This window comes from Artemia franciscana, chromosome 8, assembly GCF_032884065.1.
Source record: "Artemia franciscana chromosome 8, ASM3288406v1, whole genome shotgun sequence".
NCBI lineage: Eukaryota > Metazoa > Arthropoda > Branchiopoda > Anostraca > Artemiidae > Artemia > Artemia franciscana.
The window spans coordinates 2,573,206-2,597,559 of record NC_088870.1 but is presented as its reverse complement, the minus strand read 5'-3'; the positions used below and the strand labels follow the sequence as shown (position 1 = coordinate 2,597,559).

The 24,354-nt window shown below is 34.9% G+C and overlaps 1 protein-coding gene across 7 annotated transcripts in view; it reads left to right on the top strand.

Moving 5' to 3' along the window:
- The window catches only part of LOC136029875 (tetratricopeptide repeat protein 7B-like), a 235,461-nt gene that overhangs the window by 147,063 nt on the left and 64,044 nt on the right, over positions 1–24,354 (top strand). The window lies entirely within an intron of this gene.

The following is a 24,354-nucleotide window of genomic DNA, read 5'->3' as shown; positions in this document are numbered from 1 at the left end:
TGCCGAGTATTTATAGTAGTGGTCGCTACAAGGGACCTTTTAACTCTATGAAGAGACGTTTGAAATGTTTTAATCATTAAAAGAAAAGTTAGCAAATATAGCCATGTTCCGTCATTTTTGATAATACTTAAATGTAGCAATAAAAAAAAATATGTTTTATTGGAAAAGTTTATGATCCGTTGAGATTCAGCTTTTTGCAGATTTCATACTATATTCATGTTTTCCTCTTATTCATTTCTCTCCTTTGGCAGTATTTAATATGAATTTTGTCAAACAGGAATGGGCACTCTCCATTCATGCGTTTAGGCTTGACATTTTCCTTCACATTGGAAATAGTTTGTTTTACAGCATTTGTTTCTCTAGCCAATATGGGTGCGAAATACTAATTTTTATGTGAAACCATGTCTCCGTGAAGCTTGTGGTCAAGCAATAAATTCAGAAGGAACACCCCTTGAATGGGTGCTGTTATTTCTTACATGGATAAGTTTCTTTCGGTCGTAAAGGAAGGAACGACCCCTATTGGCGTGGGTGCAGTACGTTCATAAGAATTGCTCGAGCAAATAAAAAGATCATTGCAATCCTAGTGAATACTACCGCTGGGCAGAAAGGCAGGAAGAGGAAGAAGGCTATAAAATAAGTTGTTTTTTTTTTCAAGAAATTCATGATTCCTCTGGATTTGTCTTGTAGAGCGGTCAAATGCTCTATCTACCCTCTATCTCTTCCGGGGGCCCCTGTACTTCCAAGTCAAGAAGTAGTTGTAAAGCAAAAAAACGCTGGATTGAATTCTGTGACAATTTTTAGGATTAGGATATTCTTGTGATCACTGATAATGCTCCTCGCTTCGCCTGTTCCTGCCAGGAAAACTAAAAAGACCACGGTTAGCAGTATTTCTAATTGGGTCACTTTTTAGACTTATTTTTAAAATCACGAAAATTCAGGACTGTTGAACGAATCCCCTCCGTGAGTCCTCCGTGAACGAACAGGGGGTTGAATTTACTAGGTATATTTTTCCAAGGTTACTATTGAGCTCAAAGGCTATTGGAACTAATAAGAACGTTCAGCTTTAGTCACTTTTTTGGTAGTATGAATACGATGCGGCTAATAATCGTGGGCAGAACTACGTAAATAGTTTACGTTTGCTAAATTGTTCCATCAGATGTAGGCTGATGAAAGTTGATAGCTTGTCCCTTTTGTTTTTTTTTAATATATATTCGATGTACTTTGTTCTAAGATTATTTTTTTAATGACACCTATAATGTCAAATTTGAAATTATGCTGCTAAACAGTTGATAATGGAAATGTTGTTGTTTGAAGTTTTTTTTTTTTTTTTTTTTTTTTTTTTTTTTTTTTTTTTTTTTTTTTTTTTTAGGGGATTTACATCCTCTTGTCTAATTTCAGCATTGCATAATGTTCCCTTTTCTCGCGCTCAGAAATATTTGTAAGTATGAGATTATATATCAAATTGCTTTTGTCATACCCTGGATGCTTAAAAGCTATTTTTCCTTGTAATAATAGTTTTTTTTGTAACAGGTAAAAATCCGAAACACAGTTTTCTGTTTTTCTGCCCGCTTTTAAAATCCGGTTTGTGTTACGTGCCCTCTTTTGAATTATCGTTTCTGACTTACGAAACAAAGAGAAGTCTTTCTCTAAAAATAATCTTATTTAGGTATAGAACCAAAACTGATAGTACTAAATACCAGAAAATAAATTATCCGACGATTTTAGTTTTGAAATGCTCGGGGATTCTAGCTTTTAAGCAATTAAAATAACGATAACAAGAGAATGTGCCTAAAATTTACTTGAGAACACATGTTTGCTAAATGTTAAGACTAGATAGTAATTTTTTCTGAAAGAACTTGCCTGTTAGAAGACATATATTCGTTTAAGTGCCACATAATTTGTTTTCGTTATGCAAAATACCACATTTTCTTTCAATCTTCCTTTTGCTTCCTCATACTTAGACTAAGGTCCTTCTGGGCCTGGAGGTATATGGCCTGTCCAGCACCCGCAGCCCTCTGAAGGCCTTGTCAGCTTTTCTCAAGAAACCAACCTTGAGTTATTTTTTATTTCCCTTGTTAGCCGAGACAGGGGGCATCCAACACAACGTGTTTCAGCTTTCCGTACCCATCAGCAACGTATAACCCAAGCACATATAACGGCGTCTGCGAACGATTTCAAGAATCGGGGTATGGTTGGCAGCGTGGTATATTTCTTCGTTGGTTATTCATTCCTTTTAAATTTTTCGATTTAAAGTGTTGCGTAACTGGTTAGATGCCTAATGCATTCGTTCCAAGAAAGGTTTCTATAGATTTTCCGTCAGTAATAATAAATTTGAAACTAATGTAGAAAGTCAAAAAGCTTTCAATCACCTCAGCTCTATGACCGATTAGGGACACTGCAGTACACATTTAAGGTTTCATTGAAGCCTTTTTGTCTGTTGCATAGCTAAGATGTGAAAACAATCCATAAAATTGGCAGCTGTTTGCAGACAACTAGGTCTGAAAACAATCTTTATATCATTATTCGCCGTGTCTATTAACTTCAGGTCCGTCCCAATTGTGTGATTTCACAGGCTGGAGACCTGGAGCTATTTTCTGCCAAGCGTCTTTGTCTCTTTATACAGTAGGTTAAGAGGATTAATTTTTTTCCAAAGCTCCCTCATGTGAAATGGGTGGTCATATAAACTTCAGAAAAGGCTCAATTGATTGGGAATTGAAAGTTCTCGAGTTCTTTTTATCGAAGTTATTGGGGGAAACCAGCCCCCTCCTATGCCCTGTTTTACTACCCACTCCCCCTGTAACCTCCAAAGACATCGGATCGAAATTTTATGATAGCCATTATGTTCTAAATAGTCGAAACTTTCAATAAATCTGGATGCCAAGATGACATGACCCCATAGGCCCTGGACCAAAAGTCATTATAATGCAAATTAGCAATTGTTGAACATATGTTTTATAATAGAAAAAGGGGCTTGTCCAATGCACCTTGAACGGTTAAGAGTATTAAGCTGAAACTTTGAGAGAATTATGCTGAGCTAAATCAAAATATACTATGTGTTTGCCCGCCTGCGAAAGGGTGTATTTGCAATATCTCGGGAACAAATAGGGATATTAAATTGAAACTTCTGAGGAATGATGAGAAAGATGTTGAAGTAAATTATAAGACATTATGTTTAAGACAATTACTGTAACTAATTATTATATACTATTACTATTACTATAACATTACTACAATTATTATAAGACAATTATAAGACATCCAGTTGGTCAAAAGGGTATACATGCAATATCTCAGGAACGGCTAAGGATATTAAGTTGAAATTTTCTTGGAATGCTGGGGGGGGGGGGAAATTAAGCTAAATCAAAAGACGCTTTGTTTATTCAGGTTGCCAAACAGATGTATCTGCAACATCTCAAGAACGAATAAGGGTATTAACACAAGACTTCAATGAATATTTAGATGGGGTATGCTGATGAACGTTTGGGGGATGAAGTTTAAAGTTCCAGGGAGTCTTAATGTGGAGTTAAGTGGATCTCAGATTTTTACTTAGGATAGGGGGTAGAGGCCAATTAAAAGACGCTCTGTGTGTCTGGGTCATCGAAATTGTATATCTTCAATATCTTGCGAACGGATTAGGGGTTTAGATTAAAACTTGAGGCACCGTTGGAGAAAGAAAGGGGAGAATTGGGCAAGGGGTTCTGAGTTCGGGGGTGGGGTAAAAAATTTATGTCTCTGATCCAATAAAATATTTTTGCAGTGTCAGCTCCTGTAGGACTTACAGTCTTTGTAGAGTTAAATTACAAGATACATCAAGAGACACTTTGCCTTTCCATGCTATCAAAATGATGTATTTGTGATATCAAGGGAACGGCCTGGGGTATTAAGTATAAAATTTTAAGGAGGGCTTAGGAAAGGGGAGTGGCAAGTGGCCGTCGGGTTCTGTCTTGAGGAAAAGGTTATACCTAAGTCAAAATGTATTATGTGTACCCAGGCTATCATACAACCAGAATCTGTAAAATTTTTAGAACAGCTTGGAGATAGATGAACATTTAGGTCATCGAAACAGCATATTGGCAGTATATTATGGACGGCTTGGGAAACGAAGTTGAAACTTTCAGGTACTGTTGGGGAAAGAAAGGAAGAGCATGGGGCAAAGAGAAAGAAGAATGGAGGCTAATTATAGCTTGGGTGGAGATTGTGACATAAAATAACATTATATGCAGAAAGTTTATCAAAATAACGCATTTGCAATATCTTGGAACAACTTTTGAGTAGCTAAAAATCAATGCCTCCTATCCAACCTAAAAAATTTTACACTTTGAAGCCCTGTGGGAATCAGATTTAATTCACGTTTAAGCACTTTAAAAAAAATTCACAAATACTTCTAACATTAACCAAAACTAAGACTGTGTAAAGTAAAAACGAACAAAAAAAAATGAAAAAATGCTATTGAGAAAAGGGTCGAAAAGGTAAAGAGCCATATAAACACCTAAGACGAGTGGAAATATAGTATTACAAAAATTCAAACTTTGAATGAACAGAAATGACTAATATACGATATCCAGAGCGAACAGAAATTAATATACATAATCACATCAAACAGAAAGACACTGATATAGATCAACCCTTAAATGGACAGAAAGTACCAAAAGTGAGATTAGGGCTATAGCCCCCTAAATCTTCAAAAGGGCATATCTTCATTTTCACTTTACTGAAAACTAAATAGATTTTTAGAAATTCGCTTTCTTATAATTATAACTTTGAAAACAAAAATTTACTGAAATTTCCAGGAATTGACATCGTTATATGTTTAATTAAAATAGAAAAAAAACAAGTTTTTTTAACTGAAAGTAATGTGCGACACTAAGATTTAAGATTAACAGAAATTATATGAAAGGGGCTGTCCCCTTCTCAATGCCTGGCTCTTTACGCTAAAGTTTGATTCTTTGTCACAGCTCTACTTTTAAAACAATAAAAACATTAGCGTAAAGAGCGTGGCGCTGAGGAGGGGACAGCCTCTTTCATTTACGGAATAATTTCCGCTTATTTTTTAGTTTTGATTTCGTTCCTTACTTTCAGTTAAAAAATCTTTTTTTTAAATAAAACATGTAATGATATCAATTCCTGGAAATTTCAGTAATTTTTCATATTCAAAGTTATAATAATCAGAGAGCAAATTTTTCAAAATATATTTAGTTTCTTAGAATCCTATAAATGAATCCTAAAACAGACAGAAACTTCCACAAATGAGATTAGAGCCATAGCCCCCTGAACCTTCTAAAGCTCATAGTGCTATTTGCGCTTTACTGAAAACTAACTATATTTTTTTTAATTTGCTTTCTTATAATTATAACTTCGAAAATAAAAAATTACTGAAATTTCCAGGAAATACATGTTAATCAAATAAAAAGACAACTTTTTTTAACGGAAAGTTAGGAGCAACATCAAAACTTAAAACGAACAGAAATTATTCCGTATATGAAAGGGACTGTCTTCTACCTCAACGCATCGCTTTTAACGCTTAAGTATTTATTGTTGTAAAAAGTAGAGTTGTGTCAAAGAGTCAAACCTTAATGTAAAGAGTGAGGCGTTGAGGAGGGGAAGGTCCTTTCCATATACGGAATAATTTCTGTTCTCTTTTAGTTTTAATGTCGCTCCTTACTTTTAGTTAAAAAGCTTGTTTTTCTGTTGAATTTCTGCACGTATTTCAACTAATCCAGGTTTGAATTTGGCTCACCGTACATGAAAATTTAAAATCTGAATTTGTATAATAATTTTGGCAATTTTATTCCGTATATGAAGGATTCCCCCCTCCTCAATCCCTTGCTCTTTCCGCTAAAGCTGTTAGGATTAAAAAAAAATAAGCTTCCTATTCTAATTAAACGGCACCGTGTCTCAGTAGCCGCTCTTAACAAATTGGGACCAACTGTCAAACTTTAGCGTAAAGAGGAAGGTATTGAGAAGGGGGCAACCCTTTATATATGGAATAATATCTGTTCGTTTTGAGTTTTAATGTTGCTCCTTACTTTGAGTTAAAAAAAAACTTGTTTTTTTATTTAGTTTATTTTGTTGAGCATATAATGCCGGTAAATCTGACTCACCCTCTTTAGAATATACCTCCCCCCCCGTCACGGAAAATCCCGTGTGGAAATTTCATCCAACGTGAAGTGTGTGCCTCCCCCGTCAAATTTCCGCCAACCAGTTTCATCCTCGCTGTAAATCCCTCCCTTCCTTGTAAAATTGATTGCGTACGACTCAGCCAGAAAAATTCTCTTAAACATTCTTTCATTTGAATAAGACTTTAATCTCTAATTGATTTCTCAGTCACTCCAGAAATGCCCCCTTCTGTGGAAAATATTTCCCGGAAATCAAAACAAGCAGATTATAGCCCCTGAATAATTTCCGCGGAAAATCTCCACATGGAAAATCTGGCAAAGAGAATGTAAGACAATTAAAAAGAATTTTGTATAGTAGGCCTAATTCTGTCAAATCCCCCCGGTGTAACACTTCTTCTGGAAAATTTACCCCCCATAAATTTCCCTTCCCAAGGAAGTTTCTCCCGGATAGAAATACACCCCAATCACAACCCCTGCCCCCCCTGAAAAATGTCTGTATACTTCTCAATAACAGATACTAAACGTAAACAATGGGCCAATTTCATAACTTACAGGGCTCCCCCTCGGACTGTGTGGGTCATTTTACACCCAAAGACACAGATATTTGGTCTTTCAGCTATATCGAACAAAATGGCTATCTCAAAACTTTGACCAGATAACTCTGGGAAAAAACTGGGCATGGGAGGGGGCCAGCTGCCCTCCAGTCTTTTTGGTCACTTAAGAAGGGCACTAGAACTTTTAATTTCCGTTCGAATGCACCCTCTCCCAATCTTCTAGGATCATGATTTCAATACGATCACCCCTGGAAAAAAAAACACGCATCTGTGATTTGTCTTCTGGCAAAAATCACAAAATTCCACATTTTTATACATAGGAGCTTGAAACTTCCATAGCAAGATTTTTTGGTACGCTGAATATGATGGAGCGATTTTTATTAAGATTCCTTGAATTTAGGGGGTGTATCCCTCTATTTCAAAATCTGGCAAATTTTCTTAGGCTCGTAACTTTTGATTGGTAACACTAAACTTGACTATACATTTGGAATCAGCATAATTAGTTGATTCTTTGATGTAACTACTAAAATCAAAATTCCAATTTTGGAGTTTTGGTCTACAGTTTGGCCTACGGTTCGTTACCAATAAGTGTTTTATGATGAGTCTGCTTTTATTAGTTCTTCCATTCGTCTTGATTTTTAGGGTGATTTTTTTTTCTTTTCTTTTTTGTGATGTTTTTATAGATAAAAACTACCCTGTTCAACACGCATATTGTCAAACAGTTCGTAACGAACTGTAAGAAAGGAGTGACCCGGCTCAATAGTAACTGAAACTCTAAAGAACGGAATTTTGATACCAATAGATACATCAAAGCAATCGGATTTTTATACTAATTTTAAATATATAAGTTTCATCAAGTTTAGTCTTACCCATCAAAAGTTACGAGCCTCAGAAAATGTGTCTTATTTTCCATAAATGAGAGGCAAATCCCTAGAAGTCATAGAGTCTTAATGAAAACTACACCATGAGATTCAGTGTCTCAGAGAACCCTACTGTAGAAGTTTCAAGCTCCTATCTATAAAGCTGTGGAATTTTGTATTTTTGCCAGAAGGAAGATCATGGATGCGAGTTTGTTTGGTTTTTTCAAGGGGGTCCCAGGCGTGATCGTATCAACCCAGTTATCCTAAAACATCGTGAGAGGGCTCTTTAGTATCTAAATTAAAAGCTCTAGTACCCTTTTTAAGTGACCAAAAAACTGGAGGGAAGCTGGGCCCCCTCCCACGCTCTTTCTTCCCAAGGTCACCCGGTCAAAATTTTGAGATAGCCATTTTGTTCAGCATAGTCGAAAAACCCAAGTTTTTGAAGATGGCTTAATCCCTTACAGTCCCCTGGGGAAGGGCTGCAAGTCACGAACACCCATATTTTACATATAGCATCGGTTATTGTGAAGTATATATACCTTTTCAGGGGGATTTTTTTCTAGTGAGGGGAGGGGGTTATGTGGAAAGATTTTTTAGTCGGGGGAGGGAATTTTCCATGAAGGGCGTGCCAGATTTCCCTGCATTATTTAAAAAACGATCAGAAATTAAATAAATAAAAAAACAAGTTATTGTAACTGATAGTAAGGAGAAACATTAAAACTTAAAAGGAGTAGAAATTATCACATATATGAGGTGGTTCTCCACGTTGTCAATACCTCGCTCTTCACCCGATTTTTTTTATTCTTTCAAAAGAGCTATTTATTCTAATTAAACGGTCTTTGTGATTCAGGGGTCATTCTTAAAGAACTGGAACAAAATTCGAACTCTGGAACCAAAATTCGTAAAGAGCGAGATATTGACAAGGGGGTGCACTCTCTCATACACGTGATAATTTCTGTTCGTTTTAAGTTTTAGTGCTGTTCCTTAAAACTTGTTGTTTTTATTTGTTCATTTTTGAATAAAACACAAATGACGCCCAAGTCGTTTAAGGTGTTTGAGAGTGAGCGGAATAGCACCACTTTTTTTAAATTAGATTAGCCTTGTGATATAATTTTTTTGTTGTGTTGTGTTTGATGTGTTGTGTTGTGTATGGCAAATAAAAACACATTGCTCGAAATAAGATAAGACTTATTTTAAAAAGCCTGTGGGCCATAGCAACAGAGAATACAGTCTACAAACAAAGCTCAGGAACAAAATACAATTTTAGAAAAAAAAAGAAAAACGCCAAGGTTTAATATATTAACCAGCAAACACCAATCATAAGAACCGTAACAAACTATCCCCTCAAACATGATTCACTGTGTTTAATCAGTTCCAAACCAAGTAACTTACACAACTGATTAATAGCACATGCATTTGTCTCAGCCATCTCCTCAATTAACCAGCATTCACTCCCAGACACTCGTCCAAAATATTCATTCCGCAGCTTGGACAGCTATTTACACTCGGACACAAAATGAAATAAGTTTTCATTCACTCATCCACACACAGGGCAAATTAGGGGCCAACCGCCAGTCTAAACTTTCCCAAAAATTTCCTTCTCTCACATAAATCCAAACTATCCCCTCTTACCAACAACAAGTTCTTCAATTTTCAATCCAAATGTAAAATATACCTCAAATACAAATACATTTGTTTTTGGTACTTTCTGTTTGTTTTAGGATTCATTTATTCATCTGAAGCACTATCTGTTGTCTCTATGTTTATATGATAATAATAATTTATTAATAATTTAATTTATTATTATTATTATTATTTAATAATTTAATAATTAATAATTAATAATTTAATATAAATTAATTATTAATAATTATATATTTAATAATTATATATATATAATAATATATATAATATATAATATATATATAATATATATATATATATATATATATATTAATATATATATTATATATATATTAATATATTATATATATAATATATATATATAATATATATAATAATTATATAAATTATTATAAATAATTTAATAATTTAATTATAAATTAATAATTTAATTTATAATTTAATTTATTATTTAATAATTATTAAATAATAATTTAATTTATTTTAATCTTTGCTCATTTTGGGGAATTATGTGTCCAGGGGATTTCTTTGGGAGTATGGGATTTGTTTTGACAATCTAAGCCTGTAGGCATTCTTAAACTTAACTATGGAAGTTTCAATCCCTCTCAGTAGTCTCGTCCTTAATGATGTCAGTAATTACTAATAGCCTAAATAATCTATTAATGTTTTTTTTTTTCTATCTCTAATGAAACATTAGACTCTCCCAGTCTATATATGCCCATTTAGGTTATTATTCTCTGTTACTTTTGTCTTTTAATTGTCATGGTTACCCGTAATGACGATGTAGACATCTTTTCCTATTCCTCTAGTACGCTTTTCACATCATTACTGCGAAGGGATATGCAGATATATTGCTGCAAAGATATAAGGGGGATCAATTTGGAGGGAGCATTAGCAACCATAGGTTTTTTGCCACTTTCAGGATTTTTAAACACCTTTTTAGGGTATTTTCGGTGAAAAAAGCTTTTTGGGTATTTCCATAGAAAAAAGTGAAAAATAAACGAAATTGTCCCACCTTGATATAAAAAATACATTTTGCATCCCCTGCCCCCTATACTTTCGTGAATTGACGTCACTGGTAATGACTACTAATAATTTTAAAGCTTGCTTGCCAAAAATAAATCGCAACTTAACTTTTTTCGGGGGTCTTGTGAAGCTTGGTTTCCAGAGATTTTACCTCTCTTCCTTTCGTCCTAATAGCACTGGTGAACAATTACTCCTACGAGCACATCATTAGCATAACCAGTTACTATCCCCAAACTAGAACAATGGCTTTTTTACATAACCATACTACAAGATATGTTTCATTGGCATAATCCAGCCGGCGTCTCATTTTCATATACCTCTCTGAACATGATTAACAGGGAAAGTTGAACTATATAATTTAACGATTTAATTCTATGGAAAAAAAATTTATATGGATTGAATGAAATCTGGTCTTATAACACACGGTTGGGTATAGTGAACCGGCTAACTTATTTTCCCTAATGAATCATTACTATGACATTTTTTAGAGGGAACCTTTGGTCAACCATGTCCCACCTCAAAGGACTTGGAATTTTCGAAATTTTTGGTCTTGGAATTTTTCGGACTGAGAATTTTTTTGGACTTGGATATTTTTGAACTGGTGAACATGGTTTTTGTTTTTTATTGATGTGGCTACCTCCGTGGTACTCTATGGCGGGTCATCGACACCACCTAGTTTATTGTATTTTTTTTTTTTAATCAGCATTTTTTGTACATTGGAGTGATAATCACTTGCATCATATTTTGAAAAAAGTGAAGATGAAATATTCCAAGAAAGTATATAAATATGATAAAGTTGCTATTACGTTGAATGCTGACAAAGACAAATATTTGAACTATGAAACAAGTGCTAATGGTAACACTATTGGAAATGTATGCGTGTGTTATCGTGACAGTGAAAGATTATATTTCTTTGGACTATCCAAAAACTTCAACTTTTATATAGTAGATATGCGAGAGTAGCATTTCCAGGGAAGTTAGTGCTCAAAATTAATGCAAGCCTGAAACTAATAATTGACGATGGAGTTTAACTTCTTTCTAATGGTTCTTGTAACACTTTACTTGTTTACTGTCTATTAACTTCGTTATGTGCGCATACTTTCTTGTAATAATTTATCGTCACTTTTTTTTAAATATGATGCAAGTGTTTATCATCCAGCATACAAAAAATACTGATTAAAAGCATAGAATAAACTAGGTATTGTAAATGGCTAGGCATAGTGCACCACGGAGGCAGCCGCATAAAATAAAATCCAAAAAACCATGTTCATCAGTTCAAAAAATTCTGAGTCCCAAAATTATAAGTTCAAAAACTTCCAAGTGCAAAAATTCTGAGTTCAAAAAAGTCTAAGTCCAAATAAAGGAGGGGAAGCCGGGAGAGGGGTATAGATAGGTATTGTGTTGAATGCTGACAAAGAGAAATATTTGAACTATGAAACAAGTACTAATGGTAACACTATTGGAAATGTATGCGTGTGTTATCATGACAGTGAAAGATTAGATTTCTTTGGACTACCCAAAAACTTCAATTTTTATGATAGTACATATGCGAGAGTTGCATTTCTAGGGAAGTTAGTGCTCAATACTAATGCGCCTGAAACTAATATTTGGCGATGTTGGTTAACTTCTTTGTAATGGTTCTGATAACAAGTTACTTTTTTATAGATCCTATCACCATCCTTCTGGTATTAGTATTCAAATGAAAACAAAGGGAAAAAGAAAGGCCTGCTGCTGCACTAATGTCATAATGAATATCTTGTCAATGTACCAAAACTGCAGACTATATAGAAACAATTTGGTGATAGACAGTAAAATTGGCAGCAGAATAAAAAGGGCATTGGCAAGCAATATAACAACGGGGTATAAAGATAAATGAATGAAAAAGAAAGCGCATGTGAACATTATTACTACCCATTAGTAGTAGTAATGTTCACATGCGCCTTGTTTTTCATCCATTCATATTTATACCCTGCTGTTATATTGTCTGCAAAAACCCTTTTTATTCTGTTTTTGGATTCACTGTCTGACATTCATACAATGTTATTAGTTTCAAAATGTACCATCGATAATAGCTAACGCTCTACTACTTTGTCTCAAAAGATAAAACCCAAGACTATCTGTCGGAAGTAAAACAGTTCAAAATGTACAATATGTGTTCGAAATATCCAGTTAAATAATTTTATAGTTCACTGTCAATAAAAAGGTATCATCCCTATTTTGGACTGTTTTACTTTCGTCATGGAAAGTCAGTGTGGTCTTCGAAGTTATCTAAGACTATCTGTGTGGTTATTTCTGAAATTGCAGTATGTAAGGTAATGCTACTTTATTTTGTCTCAAAATAACTTTTCAAATGTTTCATTTTTTTGATGAGAAAATTGGATTTTATTTCTATCACCGACTGATTGCCGCATAAAATCTTAACCTATAGTTGCCAAACCACGTCATTGCGTCATATAATTAATTATAATTTTTGAGTAACCGCTTGCACAAAGACGATTATCGGCAGTGAACAAAAAGGTTGATCAGTTAGCACAAGTACGCAACACCTCATCCCTCGAGAGGAACAAGCTTTACGATTCTTACTTACAAGTTATTCTTTGAGATAGAAGAGAATTTCCCAAACAATGAAAGTTTAAAGCCTATTAATGTCCAGTTTGTTTAGTACATTGCTCTTAAATTTCTTCATTAAGTTCTCCTAGGCAGAATATACCATCTTACCAAATTTCAAGTGAATATTGACACTTAAGTACGGGAGGTACGTGAGACTCAGGTGTGATAGATGCCTCTGAAAATATATCTGCTCCGTCCCATTTATCAAAGCTACTCGTTCTATAAGTTTTAATTAGGTTGGAGATTGGAGAAGGAAAAATCAATAATGAAAATCATCATCTTCACGTCCCATTGACCCAGGGTCTTAGACTGATGAATTTCATGACTTATTTTAAAAAAATTAAGGGGGGACATGGGAGCACTTTTCGATTCCTAATAATGCCACCCGAAAATTGGTTCCCTCTATCTGCTCAAATAATTTGCAACATGCCCACCTTTTTATTCAAAAATTGGTAATAAGGCGTCGTGGGGGGCTTTTTGGAAGATCCAATGGCCCTTTTTGGTCATTCTCTCATACAGGTTGAAAATTCTTGACCAATTTTGCTTCAGATACGATGCGAATAGGGGGCCTTGCTGCTGGAAAATTAGAATGTACATGACATCTGAGCTTGTTTTAGGTCCCTAAAGCCCCTTAATGTAGGTTAGATAAAAGATTACCAAGCTGCAGTATTTGGGTTTTAGTATATGAAAGGTTTTGTCCCCTGATATTTTTTAAAAATTTTAAAAATTAATAGTGACCTGTATAATTATGGACCTAGGTAAAGTGATAATATAGTTGTTGATTTGCGTCGTGGTACCGGGTCTTCATTTTCAATGAAACGCCTAGGTCCATCTGTATGGAATAAGCTACCGTTGAGCATTAGGGCGGTGGAATACGTACCTCAGTTTAAAAATAATTTAAAAGATTATTTTTTTAGGGGGAATTGTCGAATTTCCTTATGGCTGGTAGGTTGGGTAGGGGATGAAGAGGAACTGGAGAGGTAAAAGTGGAATGGGAAGGTAAGGGTGGGCAGGGGCTGAGGTGGAGTCGGGAGGGAAGGGTGGGGAGGGTGGAGTTGAGTATTGAAGAGTGGTGGAGACGGATTTGTTATTATTTTTTTTCTTTTATATTTTTTATTTATTTATTATTATTTTTAATTCAGTTATTTCTATTTGTCTGTTTTTTCATATACATAGGTTATAGTTTGTTTAATCTTGGTTTATTTATAATAGTTTAGATTTTATATATAGTTTATTGTTTATATACTATAAACTATAGACTATAGTCTATAAACTATAGTTTATAGAGGCTGGGGTGTGAGTTGAGTTGTCGAGGGGTCATGGCACCATTTTTTACCTCAAAATTGTTTTGACCATGACTCAGGTTTTTGCTAATTTTGAGCAGACGTATTATCTAATTTGGTTCCATTTTATACCATGGCAAGGGAGTCAGTCCTCAAAAATTTCCAAAATGCTGTATTTCTCTATGTCAGCTCTTCAACATAAGCTCTTCAGTAACACATTTGTCAGTTCTTCAATAGCATCAACCTACACAAAAAGAAATTTGTTTTCCCCTTGGTTGAAAAATTGATTTTCTTGTTTAAGGCAAATTTTTGTTTAATTACTGCTACGAAACGAGCGAACGGAAGCCCCCAATTTCTTTAGAACCATTAAAATTTAAACAAAACTTTTTATACCGGTTTTTCACCTCAGTCCCAAACAGAGAAAATGAAACTACAAACTCAATAGAATCACAAACAAAATGAATTGTAACATTAGATGACAGCACATCTGGTGGCAAATGTGCCTTTGGGTTTTTAAATGTTCTAAGTTGGTGATGTGGCCAGAGCACCTCTGCTTTATGCTTGCTTGAATAGAGCTTTCCATTCAAAAGCTGAATTCAGATAGTCTTCAGATAGTCGTCTCTGATATAGACTTGAAAACTCCGCTTTAAGGCATACGCGGGTGGCTTTGGCTTTCACCTCTTTTTCATAATCAGCTGAAATCGGTGACAGACGAAAAAACAACACGAAAAAAAGCCAAAACCGAAAAAATTCACCCAGCACATTTAACTAAAATATTAGAGGCTTCTTTGAGAGGTATCCAGAACAGAATCTTAGGATGGAATGGTAGTGGAGTTTTCGATCAAAATTCATCTAAAATAGAAAAAAGAAACAGTAAACAGTAAAGACGGTAACCTTACTTTTTTTAAACAGTAAAGATACCATTTTTTAGAATCGACAATTGAGTTTTGTTGTAAAAAAAAAGTATAAAATAAAAAACAAAATACAGAGGATAGTTGGGGTTAAAATTTGAATTTTTTTTTCAGAAAACTTCATATTCCATTTCAAGTTCTTGTCCTGCCTATTGAGAATGGAAAAAAAAATGAATCTGGCTTACTTTACTACTGACCTCTCTTCCTTTTAACTAATCCTCTCATCCTAACTTCCTTTTAATTGGTTTTCTCATTTTTAACAAATCTACTCGTTCCCAAATGTTGCCTCACAGCGTATAGTAAGAGTAATTTTGCCTAAATCATGCAATGTTGCATGCAAAGGAACTGAGTAACTATCCTAATTGTTCATCGTATCTAATACCTGTATTCTTTCGTAAATATTCCCCGTTAGAACAGAACTGACTTGTCTTTCTGCTTCCCCTTTTTGTACCTGAAGATCCTATTTCGAGCAATTTTTTTCATTGAATCAATGACGAAGAAAGTAAGATGTCGTTGAAAAGCATTTGCGGAAGTGTGTTTAGAACACAACAGCAACTCATGGTTTCTAATAAGATTGAATATAAAAAAACAAGTTTTTTCAACTGAAAGTAAGGAGCAACATTAAAACTTAAAACGAACAGAAATTATTACATATATGAGGGCGCTCCCCCCTCGTCAGTACCTTGCTCTTTATGCTAAAGTCCGAATTTGGTTCCGATTCTCTTAAAGAATGACCCCTGAATCACAAAGGCCTTTTAGTTAGAATAAATAGCTCTTCTGAAATTATTAAAAAACGTTAGCTTAAAGAGGGAGGTATTAACGAGGGGGAGAACCCCATTTATATGCGTGATAATTTCTGTTCGTTTTAAGTTTTAATGTTGTTCCGTACTTTTTGTTGAAAAAACTTGTTTGTTTTGTTTTTTTATTTAATTTCTGATCGTATTTTAAATAATGCTGGAAATTCCGGCAAACACTTCATGGAAAATTCCCTTCTCCCGTAAACACTCCTCCATAGAAATATCCTCCCACGTAACCTATCCCCCTAACCCCCATCCCCCGACAAGAACCCCCCTGAAAACGTCTGTATATTTCTCAATAACCAATGCTATATGTAAACAATGGGCAAAGCTCATAACTTGCAGCCCTTCCCCAGGGGACCGTGGGGGATTAAGTCATGCTCAAAGACGTAGTTCTTGGATTTCTCGACTATGTTGAACAAAAAAAATTTCAAATTTATGTTCTCAAAATTTACTCAAAATTTACTATCTCAAAATTTTGATCCGGTGACTGGGAAAAATGAACGCGGAAGGGGGCCTAGTCGTCCTCCAGTTTTTCTGGTTACTTGAAAAGGGTACTAGAACTTTTAATTTCCATTTGAATGAGCCCTCTTGTGATATTCTAGGACCACTGGGTCGATACGTTCACCCCTCGGAAAAAAAAAACAAATAAACACGCATCCGTGATCTTTCATCTGGCAAAAAATACGAAATTCGACATTTTGGAACATAGGAGCTTGAAACCTCTACAGTAGGGTTACCTGATACGCTGAATCTGATGGTGTGATTCTCATTAAGATTCTATGAATTTTAAGAGGTGTTCCCCCCTTTTTCGAAAATATGGCAAATTTTCTCAGGCTCGTAACTTTTGATGGGTAAGACTAGACTTGATGAAACTTATATAGTTAAAATCAGCATAAAAATCCGATTCTTTTGATGCATTCTTTTAATAAATGAAAAAAGAGAAAAAAATAAAAGAAGAGAAAAAAAAACGCTTTGAATAGATGCGACAAATTTCATATTGTTTCAAGAATATATATGAAAGGAATGCACTATTAAATAATAATTAATGGTTCTCTATTTGGAACGCCTATTCCGACATGTTTTATATTACATTTAATAATGATATGGCAATTAATCTTTGAAATCTGTACCATCTGATCCTTGTCATCTGTACCCATCCTGAAAATGTCTTCCTTTAGACTTCCAGCCAATCCAATGGTATATTGTTAAATAGACAGCAAGAACTTCGTATATATGTATATTTTTTTGCTTTTCTTTGCTGTGGAAGTTACTTTAATGCATTTCTGTATAGCTGGCTTCAAGTTACGTGTCCTAGTCCAGTTGTTACGTTGATGGGTGCAACAAGTCTAAAAATTATTTGCCGAATAGAATCTCGTTTCTTTAATGTTTATATTCAGCTTTGAGAAAACTTTGAGCTCTCCTGGATAATTTTAGTAAAATATTTGTTTCAGGATTCAGAGTCTACCAACGATATGGGGTGCTCAATGTATTTCAAGTCCCACACATAGGATAAAAAAACTCACTTTTTGTATACTAAAGTGGCAAAAAATTCCCGTCCGCTAAAATGACGCACCTCAAATCTCCTTTTTCTCAGCTTCCATGCTTCCGTTTTCTCAGTATAAGTCTCCGCTGACTGGGATAATAGCCTTTCTACATGCCACAGTTATTGCTCCTGCCATAGATCGTCGATTAAATAAGTTTCCAGTAATTTCCTGGCTAGAGATTACCCGTACTGCCATCTAGTTTCCTTCACGCAATTGCTATTTTGACTTTGATGAACGTAGTTAATTATACAGCAATTAAGACTAATTTTAGTATAATCGAGGAAAGCCAAAATGTGCGAGCGATAATATTTGCAAAGGTTTATTTGGCACTAAATGTGATATACTAGCTAATGTAGTAGGAATATTTGATCTTGTATTCCTTTGCAGTACTGTTAGACGACTGTATTTTTGCATGCTTATGGGACAAATGTATGTTGAGTGCTTTTTAGTTCCAATAATATGAGGCTTTCCCATTTGAATATTTTCCGAGGTCCCTTATTCAAAGTCCTTATAATCCTACCTATTCCCTCCACGTTATTCCCTGATCAAGATCTTCCATCGTGGTTTACAGGCTTCAACTGCCTTATTGGATCTTGAACTCGATTATGGCGATCATTCGCCAGTTTAAGCGGTCTTTCATTTGACAAAGACGCTATTCTTTCCCAAACTAAACAGACACCAATCTCAACTTAACTATTGGATTTCGCTAGTGCATTTTGTCATAGATTTTCCCCCGTTAGGATAAAACTGATTTTTCATTCAAGTCTCAGAGATATCAATAAAAAGTACACTGTATAAACTGGAAGATTTTATTTATTTTAAACACGATTCTGCCAGACGAAGAAACGATTTCCTGAATTTCGGCCTGAAATCGAAGCGAATCTTTGTTGTTGATGTGTTTCCCGAGGAGAATTGGGATTTGACTGCCCAAATGGTGTTCAACTTCTATCAGAACTTACCTAGTCGAATTTATAGGACTTTTTCGTATCTACTTTCATTCATTTGTAAAGCTTAGAAAAGTGGACTGAATTCGTATGTGGATTACGACGACGCAAAATTTATTCTGATTCCTCATTAAAGCCTCAGAGATATCAATAGAAAGTACACTGCATAAACTGAAAGATTTCATTTATTTTAAATACCATTTATCCTGACGAAGAAGCGAATTTCTAAACTTTGACCCGAAATAGAAGCAAACCTTTTTTTTTTTAATTGTGTTTCCCGAGAAAAAGTAGGATTTGGATGCCCAAACGGTGTTCAACTTCTCTCAGAACCTACCTAGTCGAATTAATAGGACTTTTTCGTGCCTACTTTCACTCCTTTGTAAATCTTAGAAAAGCGGAGTGAATTCGTATGTGGAATACGGCGACGCAGAATTCATTTATCACATCTAATGCTGACATTCTGTCATAGATTTTTCCCGTTAGGACAAAACTGATTTCTCATTCAAGCCTCAGAGAGATCAATAGAAAATACACTGCGAGTTTCTTATTGATTCAGTTTGGGCAAATTAATGCATAAATACCGAAGACTGCACTAGAGAAACTGACGCTTGTACTGATTCTATATTTGATGCAAGTATGATAATAGAGACATGGGGGTCACTTACACATAGTTCCAGTCAAAAATAAGCTTTGTAATGGCCTCTGAATTGGGTTGACTCAGGGTGACTGCGAAGCGGTGGGACTACAGGAGGTTTTAAATTTGTGGTTGATTTTGTTTTCGACACATGTCAGTTTCAATTTGAAAAAGAGCATGATGGTCTTATCCAGTTTTTAGGAAACTCTAAATATTAAAAGACACAAACAGAATAGGAGGGGTGTAATCTCTTGAATCTCTAGATTTCAATGATTTGTATTATAATTTCAGATTGCTGATTTGATTTTCCCCCTCCCTGATCCTGTTACAAAAATTCTACGTAGCTTTAATAAGTAAAAATCAATTTAACATTCTATTGATTGCACTGGGAGAATTTTTCACACAGTGACAACAAAACAGATTGTAGGTAGTCACTAAATTGTCTAATTTTGAATTTAGATTTTGTATTTGTATAAATACGAAATTGGACGCCAGGTTTTAAGGAGTATCTAAGCAAATGTTCAAAAAGGGATCAAACCCCAACGCTGCAAAATAGCAAAGTTTGATTTTTAAGGCCCGTGACTCCTTTTAACAGGCTGTAGAGTACTTTGTAGAAAATTAGGTGGCAACGCTGCGCAGAGGAATGATAAAAGTGTTGAAACCCAGACACAGTTTTTAGTATACCACAATGTATTTCATGTCAGTAGCGAAGAACTCACCTACCGGAGTTGAATCCTATTCAATTTTTTGAAGTTTTCAAGGATTTCAGTTTCGAACTTTGTATCCTAAGGGAAATATATGTTTAAACAATACCCTCAAAAATTTGTCAAGTAGATACTACCTTTGAGTGCCTTATTATTTTTCGTAAGTAAATCGAGGGATATTGTTAAACTCTCTGTGGGAGCCCTAATCTAAGACAAAAACATAATATGCATTTCTTAAGATTTTAAAGTGTAGACTGATAATTAGAAGAGATGAACAAGAAAAGTCGATGAGAGACTTGCTAAATGTCAGTACTAAAAACATAGGATTTTGGTATAGAAAAATATTTGGTTTAAAATTTTGTAGAATCAAGGAGAAGTCAGATAAGAATTATCGCGTTCAAGCATGTTATTTGGCAATACTGATGAATTTTAATCATCTCGGGTTTGGCTACTAGAGCTTCTTCTTCAGATTGCCAGAAACCGAAAAAACAATTATTTTTTTTGGGTCATACTAGGCAAACTCTATTATTGAAAAATGGAGCCATAAAATTTAAAAAGAAAACCTTAGCCGGGTTCCAAGATGTTGAATTGCTCTGTGCAGTTATTCAAAAGGTGTTAGGGATATCAATCGTCAGACTATTATTTGTTGTCAGACAGTTTGACCTTTTAGCCCAATTATTTCAGAACGACTCTTGAAAATCAAGGGTCATTAAAATGGCATCAGAACCTTTTTTAAAGCACAAAAAACTTTAACGCTAAGATTAAATTTATAAGGGGGAGGGGGTAGTTCCCCTCATATACAGAATAATTTCTGTTAGTTTTAAATTTTAATATCGTTTCTTACTTTTAATTGATAAAATTTGTTTCTTCTTATTTAATTTCTAACCGTTCCTCTAATCATGCAATGACATCCTCTCCTCCCTCCCCTCTGTGTTTCCCCTACTTTAATTCTCCCCGGGAACTTTCCTCCCCACAGAATATTCTCTTGTGGAAAACCCCTCCGCAGAAGATTCTCCCCCCAAAAAAATTCCTCCCACCAAGAAGTATTATGCGCGAACAAAGGGCAAATTGCGTAACTTGCAGTCCTTTGACCAGGGACTATGGGAGGACTTTTAATCCCCAGAGACATAATTGTTGGATCTTTCAAGTATGTTGAATCGGGTCGCTATGTCAAAATTTTGATCGGATGTTTTTGTGGAAAAAAGAGGCGTAGAAGGGAGGCTAGTTGCCCTCGAATTTTTTTGTCACTTAAAAAGGGTACTAGAACTCTTAACCTCCGTTCGAAGGAATCTAATCCCGATCTTCTAGGGTCATTGGCTTAGTATGGTCATCCCTGGAAAAAAAAAAATGAACACGTATCCATGATCTTTCTTCTGACAAAAATTCCACATTTTTATAGATAGGAGTTTGAAACCACTATAGTGGCGTTTTCTGGTATATTGAATCTGTTTGTGTGATTTTCATTAAGAGGGCTTGTTTTGGGGGCTGCATCCCCCTTTTTTGAAAGTCAGGCAAATGTTCTCATAGCTTTATAGCTCATAGCTTATCTCATAAGCTCATAGCTTATCAGGCTCTTAGCTTTTGATGATTAACACTGAACTTAATTCCTTAAAAAGGAGACCTTCAGTGTTTCTTCTGATGTAACCAAGCGATACATTTGGGTTGACGATCATGTGCAATACGCCTCAAAATTAAACATCCCTGTGACTTCTTTTTATTTTGGATGTCCGGGGTAATTTACCATCTATTAACATACATGATCGTCAGCGTAGCTTAGAGTCTGCTCAAGACCGTTTCTTTGTACACCCTTCTTTTCCATTCAGCCCATTTTGATAATTTCAATATTAGAAGGGGATTGTTATGATCTAACGAAAAAATTGCCCTCTCTCTAAAGTCCTAAAGTCTGCAGACATAAAGGCTAAAGTTCTAAAGTCTTCTTTCTAATGTTCTAAAGTCAAAAATAAATTTTGTGCACACGAAAGTAGGGTTAAAACGAACACATGTTATCCTTTTCGTGAGAGAAACTGTCGCCCCTCTTAGACAGTATAATATTTTCCTAATTATGTTGCCCTGCCGTAGCAATTTTATAAATAGTCTCCATTTAACATCTCCTTAAGTCGTACTGTATTACCTTCTCTACTTCTCTTAGGTCCTTCAGATTCTCGTAAGATCTTTTAATCAGGAACGTCTTAACGAAACCCTTCTCTCTTCTGTAATATTCCTAGCAGCTCTTCTAGCCTTCATCTATAAAAACAATTTCTGCAATGCAAAATAATTTCCTCAAAATAATTTCACTCATCTTCTTAATTACACCTTAATAAATTTTTTATTTTTGCTATATTTTAAATTTTTGCTCAAAATGCTTCGATTTATAATAACTACTGTGTTCCTTTAAAAGGAACCATTTCCACCTCCTCAGCACCTACACCTCTGATTATGCCCACAGTGCCGTCCAAATATATTTCTTTAAAGCAAAGTGGTTGTTGGGTAAAATCACTCTGTCCTCCAGAAAAGCGCTTTCCAGGGCTCTAAGGAAACCCTCCCTCCAACAGAAATTCATTGATCATTCCTTAATATTTGGCTTGTAACAAGTCATTATTTACTAGCAAGTTAGGACTACAGTATAAACTGTCTGGAATAACCGCTCATTTTATGTGGACTGTGTTCAAATAGTTCGTGGTAACGAACTGTAGTAAGGAGCGACCCGGCTCAATAGTAACCAAAACTCTAAAGAACGGAATTTTGATACCAATAGATACATCATAGCAATCGGATTTTTATACTAATTTTAAATATATAAGTTTCATCAAGTTTAGTCTTACCCATCAAAAGTTACGAGCCTCAGAAAATGTGTCTCATTTTCCATAAATGAGAGGCAAATCCCTATAAGTCATCGAGTCTTAATGAATTAAATAAAAAAAACAAGATTTTTTAACTGAAAGTAAGGAGCGACATTAAAACTTAAAACGCACAGAAATTACTTCGTATATGAAAGAGGCTGCTTCCTCCTCAACGCCCCGCTCTTTACGCTAAAGTTTGACTCTTTCTCTCAATTCTTCTTTTTAAAACAGTAAAAAACTTTAGCGTAACGAGCGGGGCGTTGATGAGGAAGCAGCCTCTTTCATATACGAAGTAATTTCTGTGCGTTTTAAGTTTTAATGTCGCTTCTTACTTTCAGTTAAAAAAACTTGTTTTTTTTATTTAATTTCTGAACGTTTTTGAATCAATGCATGTTTTGATTTTGGCTCTCCGCAGAGGAATAATCAAAACGAAATTTGCATATTTTTTTTTTGGCTCAATGGCTTTCTCATAATTTTTATCGAATGATTTTGAGAAAAAAAGAGCGGGGGACGAAGCCTAGTTGCCCCCCGATTTTTTGGTTAATTAAAAAGGCAACTAGAACTTTTAATTTTTTACGAATCTTTTTATTGGTAAAAGATTTACGTAACTTATAAATTAGCTTACGTAAAGAACTTTTGTATTCTCATGTTTTTATTACATATATGAGGGGATTCGCCCCATCGTCAGTACCTCGCTCTTTACACTAAAGCTTAAATTTTATCCCAATTCATTAATAATGACCCCCTGAATCACAAAAGCCGTAGAATAAGTAGTTGAAATTACTGAAAATACTTTAGCGTAAAGAGCGAGGTATTAGAAGGAGGTGAGCCCCTCAGATGGCTAATAATTTCTGTTTGTTTTAAGTTTTATTGCTGTTCCTTACTTCCAGCTGAAAGAGCTTTTTCACTTTTATTTTTTAATCGTTTTTTTTTTTTTTTAAATAATGCTAGTAAATCCTGCTCTCCCTTCATGGAAATTTTCTTCTCCCATTACAAATTCTCGAAGGAAAGTTCCCCCAGCATATCCCCCTCTTCTCAACCCCTCCCCCAAACCAAAAAAATCCTCCTGAAAACGCCTGTATACTTCCCAATAACCATTACTATAAAAATGCAAAATTCCACATTTTTGTAGATAGGAGCTCGAAACTTCTACAGTAGGTTTCTCTGATACGCTGAATCTGATGGTGTGATTTTCGTTAAGATTCTATGACTTTTAGGGGGCGTTTCCCCCTATTTTCTAAAATAACGCAAATTTTCTCAGGCTCGTGACTTTTGATGGGTAAGACTAAACTTGATGAAACTTATATATTTAAAACCAGCATTAAAATGCGATTCTTTTGATGTAGCTATTGGTATCAAAATTCCATTTTTTAGAGTTTTGGTTACTATTGAGACGGGTCGCTCCTTACTACAGTTCGTTACCACGAACTGTTTGAAACTACACCATGAGATTCAGTGTCTCAGAGAACCCTACTGTAGAAGTTTCAAGCTCCTATCTATAAAGCTGTGGATGCATGGATGCAAGTTTGTTTGGTTTTTTCAGGGGGGATCCCAGGCGTGATCGTATCAACCCAGTTATCCTAGAACATCGTGAGAGCGAAACTAATTTTTAAATTAGTAAGTTTAATTTTAAATATATAAGTTTCATCAAGTTTAGTCTTACCCATCAAAAGTTACGAGCCTCAGAAAATGTGTCTTATTTTCCATAAATGGGAGGCAAATCCCTATATGGCATAGAGTCTTAATGAAAACTTACAGTATAGACTACAGTATAAACTGTCTGGAATAACCGCTCATTTTATATGGACTGTGTTCAAATAGTTCGTGGTAACGAACTGTAGTAAGGAGCGACCCGGCTCAATAGTAACCAAAACTCTAAAGAAC